At 39.3% G+C, this 10,619-nt stretch overlaps 1 pseudogene; it reads left to right on the top strand.

The window, feature by feature from the left end:
- Positions 1 to 2,195: 2,195 nt before the first annotated feature.
- Positions 2,196 to 4,017, top strand: LOC125149860 (T-complex protein 1 subunit gamma-like; annotated as a pseudogene).
- The last annotated feature ends 6,602 nt before the right edge of the window (positions 4,018 to 10,619 follow it).

The raw sequence follows: 10,619 nt of genomic DNA, 5'->3' as shown, positions 1-10,619 counted from the left end.
ATTTATTTTACTTAACTGACCCACACTAGACATGGAGGTCGTTTCTGGTATTTTGCTTATAAGTGATCTTATAAAATGTATATCTTTAAATAACATGTCATTTCCCTGTGAAAAGTAACTGTGACTTACCCTACTGTTCATTCCATCTGTCACTCCATAAAATCAAAACACAAAAGGTATAATAATCCTACTTTTGACCAAGTAGAGTAGCAGGGGTTGGAGTTACCCTGTCACATAAAAATACTAAGTAGACAGGGGCACCTGGTGGCTCAGTCGGTGGAGTGTCCGACTTTTGGCTCAGGTCACGATCTCACTCTTCATGGGTTCGAGCCCCACGTCGGGCTCTGCTGACAGCTCAGAGCCTGGAGCCTGCTTCCAATTCAGGGTCTCCCTCTCTCTCTCTCCCTCTGCCCTCTCCCACTCATGCTGTCTCTGTCTCTCAAAAATAAACATTAAAAAAATACTAAGTAGACAAAATATATGAAATAAATAGTAAGGATGTTGGACATCAAGCAGCAGATGACAGTGACATCTGAGAAAGGGGAAGTGAAATGAGCCCTGTGGCTGCCATAGCTTCCTGAATGGAGCGAGTTTCTAGACCACATGGTGCAAAAGAAGGAACCCCAGAGGAGCCCAGCAGTTTCACTGAGGGAGGGAGATAGAGTTGGGAGCTCAGGGAGGCCAACACAACTAGAATATAGGATTCTAGAGAGCTAGAGAGAAGAATACCACACAGAGAGCGGGCTGTGTGTGTGTGTGTAATGCAAAAAAGTTAAGACGTGTAACATTTGTATTTTAATTAAAAAATCATAATGCAAAGCAGCAGGAAAAGACAACCATTAAGGGCGGGGTGGGGTAAATTATTAGAAATGGTTACGAAAATGACGCAGGTGAGAGAATTATTAGACAAGGACACTTTTTAAGTTGTGGTCACTTTACTACATATATACAAAAAGTGGGGAGAAAACGGACACTGTTAGAAACATGGAAGATATGAGGTGCCTGGGTGGCTCAGTCAGTGAGCATCCAACTCTTTTGGCTCAGATCATGATCCCAGGGTGGTAGGATCCAGCCCCTCATCAGACTGCACAAGTGTGGAGCCTGCTAATATCCTCTGTCTTTCTCTCTCTCTCTTTCTCTATCTCCCTTCCTCCCTCTGCCCCTCTCTCCCACTCACACTCTCTCTAGAGAGAGAGAGAGAGGAAGAAAGAAAGAAAGAAAGAAAGAAAGAAAGAAAGAAAGAAAGAAAGATTTAATAGACACAACCCAAACTTTAAGAGATGAAAAATAGTGTCTGATATAAAAATATACACTGGGTGGGTTTAATGGCATATTAGAAACTAATGAATAAAGGGTTAGTGAAATTAACAATAAAAGAATCTAAAATGTAAAATGAGAAAAAGAGTGGGGACAATGCACAGGGTTATGTTATAGAAAAGCTTCAAGCATCCTAATATGTGTACAGTTGTAGTTCCAAGAAGACAAGGGACAATTAAAAAACAAAAACTTGAAATGTCCAATTTTTACAAGCTTAATGAAAACTATAAACCTACAGATACAAGAAGGTTAAAAAAAAAAAGGGCCAAAGCAAAAGAAAACTACACAAATGCACATGATAAATAAATTTCTTAACACCTATAACAAAGAGAAAATCTTAAAAAAGAGAGAAGCCAAATTATACTCAGGGAGAAACACAGGTAGGAATGAGAGTTTATTTACAGGAGGTAAAACAGTATGGTACTGGCCTAAAGACAGATATACAGACCAATAGAATAGAACAGAGAGCCCAGAAATAAACCCGTGCATACATAGGCAACTCATCTTTCACAAAGTGCCAAGAATACACAATGGGCAAAGGACAGTCTTCCCAGCAAGTGGTGGTAGGAAAACTAGATATAAAACTAGATAGGCAAAAGAATGCAAATGGATCCTTGTTTTACACGCTACACAAAAAACCAACGCAAAATGGATTAAAGACTTAAACATAAGACCTGAAAGTGTGATACTTAGGTGAAAACATAGGGGGAAAGTTTTAGGACATTGGTCTAGGCAGTCATTTCTTGAATATGACACGAAAAGAACAGGCAACAAAAGCAAAAATAGACAAGTGGGAGGGTCCCAAACTAAAAAGCTTCTGCACAGTAAAGCCAAGAATCTACGGAGTGAAAGGCCAACCTATGGGATGGGAGGTAAGGATGTTGATGTATTCTCTCACCGACACTTACCCTCACACCTGGCAAGGGAGTCTCCTTTGGGGCCTTCCTGGTCGGGGCATAATCAGGGATGAGCAAGCAGATGACAGAGTGTACGTTCCCTCTCGCCAGGACCTTCAGATTCCTCCTTCTGTGGTTCTTCTGTGGTCTGCCAAGGAAGTTCCGGCTCTTCTGCCACGTGGACTGAGGCTGCTTCCGAGTCCAGGCTTCATTATTGTTCAGACTGGCGGGTGTCGCCAGCACTCCCGGATGCTCTGGGCAGCACACCAGGTCCCATTACTTCTAGTACCGTAGGAGGAGCCACGGGGTGAAAACTCTCAGCATGGGGACCCGTTGCTGGTGATGAGGCACCTCCCAGGGATAGGAGGCAGCCCCTGCGATTACACTTTTAATGTCGTGTGGCTGCTTTTACCATGATCACGCTCAGGTATCTCCGCATCATCTCACCTGCGTAAAGATGAAGTAACTTTTAAATCTCTGGCAGGATTCTTTGTGGCTTCTCCTCTTCATCCTGACAAATACCAAATCCCTTAGTAATAAGTTATGTGACTGTGAAGATATCCATTATTTATTGTTTTCACTGATCTTTTCGTTAAATCTAGGTTTCTTAGTAAATTCCAGATTTTTCTGCGTTGCGTCCATTTTTACGGCAAGGTCTACACGAACATACTAACGTATTCACTTATCTCAGTGCATTTCTTTGCCTTACATTTTTTTTTCTTCTAATACATGTGTAAGGGGGTTAGGCCTTTAAGAATCTTTTTGTCTTTCTAAGGTAACTTGCTTGGAAGACATTTTCACTTAATAATGAAGGGAAAATGAAAGCAAGGATGCAAATGTGTTTAAACATCGCACAAACAAGATACAGTTCTCTAGAAGAAGAAGCTAAGGTAGAGGGCAGTGTATTCTACACTCCCTCACCAAGACTGAAAGACATCTTAAATGCTTTTTCTAGCTTGGCTTCTGGCTTCGTTTTAGGTTTTCTTATTCTGGTAGCGAAGCAATTTTGTATGTCCTCATTTTGAAGACTTAGAGAATTTCAGTGTGGTCCTCACAGAAAAGAGCATCTCAGATTTAGCTCAGTACTGCCTCATCCAGACCAATGACACAGCAGTCAACAGAGTCCAGAAGACAATAATTGCATTTCTAAAACCTGTGGGCCCAGACAGCACCAGAGCTGAGAGAAGATGTCGGGATAGGAGCAGCCATGTTGAAAGTCAAGAAAATTGTCAATAAGTACGTTAAACTCATCATTGAGTGCAAAGACCCCAAGGTCTAAACCATTCTCCTCCATGGGGCCAGCAAAGAGATCCTCTCAGAAGTGGAATGCACCCTCCAGGATGCCATGTTATTGTGCCACAGTGTCTTCCTGGACCCCTAGCTAGTTCCAGTGGGTGGAACCTCTGAAATGGCTATGGCCCATACTTTGACAGAAAAGTCCAAAGCTATGACTGATGTGGAACAATGGCCATACAGGACCAATGCCCAAACCTTAGAGGGCATCCCTCGTATACTTATCCAGAACTGGAGGGCTAGCACCATTCTCTTATTACCTCTCCCTGCAGCCAAGCACATCTATGACAACCATGACACCTGGAAAATAAATGGTGAGAAAGGTACCTTGGTTGTCATGAAAGAATTGGGCATCTGGGAACCATCGGCTGTCAACCGGCAAACATACACGACAACAATGGAGAAAGCAGTTCGGCTACTGCGGGTTGATGACATCATCTCAGGCCACAAAAAGAAGGGTGATGACCAGAGCCAGCAAGGCGGGGCTCCCAGTGCTGCCCAAGAAGAGTGAGTGGCAGGAAAGGCGACCTCAACACACAGAGCCAGCAGAGGGTCTCTCTTCCTTGAGCCAGACTGCCAGGGACATTTTGAACGTCTTTGTTTGGAAGGGATCAGGCTGAAGGGCAGCCCTAGCCCCTTTCTGTCCCAGCTCAGTCTGCAAAAGGAGCTGACATGCAATTCTTTCTTGTAAGTTTTCCATTTAGTTTGCTTCCAATGATTACATCTGAGTCATTCGGGAAAAAAAAAAAAAAAAGCTAATATAATTAGACTGTTAACAACATGAAGACAGAATGTAGAACTCAGTGAACTAAGTCTGGGGTGGGTTAAGAAGAACATTGTAGCATTTATTTAGCACCGTCCAAATAACAGTGGAGTTGGAAAACAAGAGGATTCTGATCCTTAAATACCTGAGGTCTGCTGTGAGACAGGAAAAAAAAAGTCCATCAAGGTTTTTCTTTTTCTTTTTTTTTCTTTTTTTTTTTTTTAATTTTTTTCAACATTTATTTATTTTTGGGACAGACAGAGACAGAGCATGCACGGGGGAGGGGCAGAGAGAGAGGGAGACACAGAATCGGAAACAGGCTCCAGGCTCCGAGCCATCAGCCCATAGCCTGACGCGGGGCTCGAACTCACGGACCGCGAGATCGTGACCTGGCTGAAGTTGGACGCTTAACCGACTGCGCCACCCAGGCGCCCAAGGTTTTTCTTTTTCTTATGAACCATGGAAGAAGCCCCTTGAAAACTCTTCTGATTTTCTGCTCACTACAATCTTCTAATCACAGAGCCCTCACACCAGCAATGTCCTGCAAACCTCCCAGAGAACTGCCATCTCGCTAGGTTCTTGTTAGAATTACACGAGGAGACAGTAAAGAAAACACACCCTCCCTGGTTCCTGGCACTCAGTGCTGTAAGCAGGAATACCTTAATCCAAAGACTGGTATTTAACCTGGCAACAAGACAACTGAATTCTATCCCAAATACAGTAAAAAGGCGGCACAAGTGGAATCTTATGTGGCTCTATAATTCTTCCCTTTGAAGTGAAATAGAAGTTTGGAAGACCTTTACTTCTTTTGCCTTGTTGAGGATACGGAAGGAGCTGAAACACCAATCGGCCTTTAATTCTTGGCACTGAGAGAGCAATGCCACTTTGGGAACTATGATTATATGAACAACCAAAGATTCCCATTTTTCAGAATCTATGCAACAGTCATCACCCTACTAAACAGACTCCCCCCACCACAATCTCCTCCCCTAAGGAACTGATTCCTTCATGAAAGCTCGTGTAGATCCTTCAGATTTGGGGAAAATGTGTCCTTTTGCTGGTCCTAGTAAATAAATTAAATTAGTCTAAGTGCAGTCCCCTTTTCTGTGTATTTTCCCAGCCTCTTTTGCTAGGATGTATATCTGAAAATATAAGTATTTTCAGATACAAAATGACATAAGAAGTCCTGCAGGGGAAATCTGGAGAGAGATTATCTTTACAGATAAATATGCATAACTTTCAGAAAAGAAAGGCATTTTCCCTAGATCTGTCTTTTTTGCTTAAGATGTAGGGATGAAAATGTGAGGCCTGGAGCTGTGACAACCATGTTGTCACAGTGAGGCAATACAGTCCAAGGATGAAAAGCCAACACTCTGAGCACTATAAAACAGAAGCGTTGAGATCCTGCATCCTTGACATTGTTGCACCTCTGAAATAAATCTGGACATACCTACCTTTAGTCTTTTTTTACTATATTAAATATCTTTGCAATTTGAGACATTAGGTGGGTTTGTAGCTATTCACAGCTAAATCAATCCCTACATACTCAACTTCAAGCAGAGAGCTGGAAGAAATGTAGATGACAGTCAAATATCATTTGATAAAAGTATATGAAATCTTCTTCTTTCACTATGTATGTATTTAAATTTGTTACATTTAATTTTTTTAGTGTTTTATTTATTTGGGGGGGGGGTAGGGGAGGGAGAGGGAGAGGGAGGCAGGCACAGAATCCGAAGCAGGCTCCAGGCTCTGAGCTGTCAGCACAGAGCCCAACACGGAGTTCAAACTCACGAACCCTGAGATCATGACCTCAGCTAAAGTCAGATGTTTAACCAACTGAGCCACCCAGGCACCCCTGTTCCATTTCATTTTAAATATGATAAATTGAGTTTTTAGCCAAAGAAGAGTAGCATTCCAAAGACTGGCAACTCCCAGAATATATAGGGAGGTTTTAGATTTAAACTCACTGGGAATGCTTATACTCTTCACAGACATAGTTTCATTAACACAAAGATCTGACCCTGACCACCATAAATGGATATTTTAATCTCAGGTTCCTGAATCTAAGTCCCTGTCATGCTGTATGTCAGTGCAAAAGAGAAAGGTAATCTTAGTGTAGAGATCTTCATAAACCCTTGAGGTTAATTTTTTGAACTGTCATTTTGTTTGTTCCAAACCCCACTTTGGTTCTACTTTTCAACTCTCCCAGCTAGAAAGTAATTCACTAGCATAGTGGTATTGGCTAGAAATGTAGATTAGGTTTATTTTTTAAATAAGTACCTATTTTTGATTAGCCAAATAATTGAATCTTTCACATAGTTAAAAAGTCAAGTAATACAAATAAAGTCGAAGTACTTGCTGCTGTTCTCTCTAGGGGTGACTTCTGTTGAATGTTTGTGATTCTCCCAGATCCTTTCTATTGATTTGTTTACAAAGCTTTAATGTGTGTGTGTGTGTGTGTGTGTGTGTGTGTGTGTGTGTGTGTGTGGTTGTACACTTGTTTATATACATAGAATTCATAGTTTTGTGTTTTCTATTTGCATAAAGAATTTACACTATACACATCATTCTTTTTTCCACCCTATGTGTCTCTTTGATTATTGCATAGAATTTTATATACTGTGCATATACTAAGTTTAACACCTATTATTCGTTATGTAGGGGGTTTCTGATACTTTGCTTTATAAAGAAAACTGCAATGAACATCTTTCTATACGCATCACTATAAGTGAATCTCAGGAGAGATGGGGAAGTAGAATGCTTGAGCATACACAGTTTACACTTTAATAGAGTTTGCCCAAATGATACTCAAAATTTTACGTCCACATGGAAAGTTCACAAAAGTACCTACTGCTCAATCACTTGATATTATAGGATCTTTGAACTTCTGATAATCTGATCTATGACAGTGGGCATCTGAGAGTTGTTTAAATTCAGTTTTCAGAATGTGGACAAGGTTAAGCATCTCTTCATAAGTTTACAGGCCATTTGTATTTCCTCTTCAGAGAATAACTTCTTATGTGTTTATTTTTTTACTGAGTTTTTAAATCTTTTACTTATCTTTAGAGGCTCTTTATGTACTCTGAATACTAACCTTTATCTTTAACAAACAATTATTTTTATCCAAAATATTTTATCCAAGTAGTCTTCATTTTTATAGTGACTTTTTGGCATAAAGAATACAATTTGGATGGGGTGCCTGGGTGATTCAGTTGGTTAAGTATCCGACTTCAGCTCAGGTCATGATCTCATAGCTTGTGAGTTTGAGCCCCACGTTGGGCTCTGTGCTGACAGCTCAGAGCCTGGAGCCTGCTTCGGATTCTATGTCCCTCTCTCGCTCTGCCCCTCACCTCCTCGTGCTAAGAATAAATAAAACATTTTTAAAAAATCTTTTTAAAGAATACAATTGGCATAGTCAATTTTTCAGTGTCTTTATTACCTTTGCTTTTGTTTTAATTTATGCATGCTCTCCATAACCCACATATATATTATATACTTTATATTTATGTATTTATATGATATGTATTAACCCATTTTACTATATATTTCATATTATATAAAATATAACTTTTATAAAATATATTAAACAATATATTTATATTTATAAATTCTATAAATGTTTATATATATATTGATATAAATATTAATAAATGTATTAATATATTTTATATATTATATAAAATATAATATACATATTATATAATATATTTTATGTTATATATTATATAATATGTATATTATATTAATGGAGACACAATTGTACTTCTGGAATAATTCCTATACATTTGGAAAATAAATGCAAATAGATTCATCCCTTCCCCACCACACATAAAAAAATAAATTTCAGCTACACCTAAAACCTGAAGGTAATATGTAAGTTAGAATGAGTCTATACCAAACAGTCATCTGTCACATACAGCCAGCACAGTGTTAATGTGGCTTAGATTTAGAGCAGTACCTCACCTGAAATTGATGTCTAGGAAATCGACATTGAAATCGGTAATACAACCATGTGAGACTCTGTTTACATGCAAGTCTAATAATCACATTATATGGATACTTCAGGCCTCATGTATGTGAGCTGTACTGAGAAAACATGACTACAAGCACATACTTCATGGCCATAAATCTGTGAACACAAGCTAGCTTTCACAGAGGAGAGGTTACATATTCCATTGAGAAAAGTGAATTTTGTAATGAAACCATTTTGTTAAAAGAAATTTCTAGAGTCGGGAAATAGAAAAGTAATTGAAAAATTTTTTTCAAGTGAAAGAGAAAGAGCTGATATCCTGCCATGTTAGAGGACTCTAAGTTTTGTACAATGCAATTTATTTAATTATTGGTACCAGCTTCCCAGAATGTGGTCAATAAAGAGTGGATATGTTGCTGGAACATGAAAACTGGAACAGGTTAAAAATGTTGTGACAGGTTTTTTTTTTTTAATGGCTTCATATCCTATAAAAGGCATTAATTTTCAAAAGAGTGATTATGGTTTGCCTTTTATGTACCATTATATCTAATTTGTTTTATGCTCCAGCAGTGAAAATTATTTTCCTCCCTCCAATTTATATGGCAAACACAAATGAATATTCAAGTAAAAAAAAAAACTGATTGGTTTAATTTGACCATTCTCTGCCTCACCATAAAAGTACATACTTTATCCTGAACTAAGTGGTTAGAAATAATAACTGGTCTTAAATCACTACAATTCACTTGGCTCCCCCCCAAAAAAAAATGATTCTTGAAAATAAGTAACCATTCTCATTCCAGGAAGGTAAAAAGGTTAATGGACCTAGGAGAAACCAAAGCAATAGTAATATTTAAAAACTGATGGCTTGATATGGCCTCAGCTTTCTCATGAGGAAGATTCAGGAAACCCAGATAGTTAGCAAAACTTACCCGGTATATCTAATAAAATTAGATCTGAAAAATTCTTGTTCAGATATGCACCCACTTGTGTGTTTATTCATTTTTGTAAAAAATCAAGGTCTGTCCCGTTACTGTAAGAGCTGAAGGAACTTGGGGAAGTCAGTGGTGTAATTTTTTTTTAAGTTTATTTATTTTGAGAGGGGGAGAGAGTGAGAATCCCAGGCAGGATCCATGCCATCAGCACAGAGCCTGATGTGGGGCTCAAACCCACAAACCATGAGATCATAACCTGAGCTGAAGTCGGATGCGTAACCCATTGAGCCCCAGAGGTGTGAAGAGATTTTCATTTATGCCATAAGTTTCCTTTCGTACCTAATGAGTGCCTAAAATTTTGGTTAAAACCTAAGGTTAATACTTCATTACTCAGATTAATTATAAATTTTCAGACCAGTTTTCATATGTTTTATAGACTAGAGAACTCACGCCCTTCCTTTAGGCATGCAACAAAGACCCTCAGCCTAGATAACAGGATCCACAAGCCTGGAAACCAAGAGCAATGACACATCGCTCTGAAACCGTAGGGTTCATCCTAGGAGGCATGTGAGGTACTTATGATGTGACATGATGGGCTCAGCATGATGACATCTACTTTAAAAAGTGCAAGTTTCTGGGAAAGGGAGGATGAGCCCTGTGAATGAAAAATACAAAATATATAATTTGAAATTGAATCCATCCCGAGGCTGCAATGGAGAACAGACTCTTTGGGACCAAGATACCGAGTCCTGCCCCTTGACATTATTTTGTTTCTCAGATAAGCCAGTTCATCATCCTAGATTCAGATTCTTTTGCATATATTCTGTGATCGTGCCTCTCAAATATGAATCCCAGGGGTGCCTAGGTGGCTCAGTCGGTTAAGTGTCCAACTTCGGCTCAGGTCATGATCTTGTGGTTTGTGAGTTCGAGCCCCACGTTGGGCTCTGTGCTGACAACTCAGAGCCTAGGGCCTGCTTCAGATTCTATGTCTCCCTTTGTCTATGCCCCTCACCCTCCCTCTCCCTCTCTCTCTCTCTCTCTCTCTCTCTCTCTCTCTCTCTCTCTCTCTGTCTCTCTCTCAAAAATAAATAAACATTAAACAAAATTTTAAATAAAAAAAAACATATGATTCCCAGATGAGGGCTGGGCCTAGACCAAACTTCCACCAATTCTTGGGAAGTAGGAAGAAGAAACATGCATTTTCAAAAAGTTACAATTATTCTGGTAACAGAACAAGTCTTCTTACTCTCAGATACTTCTTTATAAAATTTTGGCGATAGACACAATGGTGGTGTATAAGCCCTTGGTTCTTATTCAGAAAAGATAACTGCAATCAAGGTTTTTTCCTATGAAATATAAATACCTGGGAAATACTAGTCTATGGTGAGTAAATATTAGAGAAGTAATTTGGGAAGGCTGAGACATGATTGGTGGATGTTGCTGCTGCT

The sequence above is a fragment of the Prionailurus viverrinus genome, chromosome D4 (genome assembly GCF_022837055.1).
Source record: "Prionailurus viverrinus isolate Anna chromosome D4, UM_Priviv_1.0, whole genome shotgun sequence".
Taxonomy (NCBI): domain Eukaryota; kingdom Metazoa; phylum Chordata; class Mammalia; order Carnivora; family Felidae; genus Prionailurus; species Prionailurus viverrinus.
The sequence above is the reverse complement of the archived record's forward strand: the minus strand, read 5'-3'. Positions and strand labels throughout refer to the sequence as shown.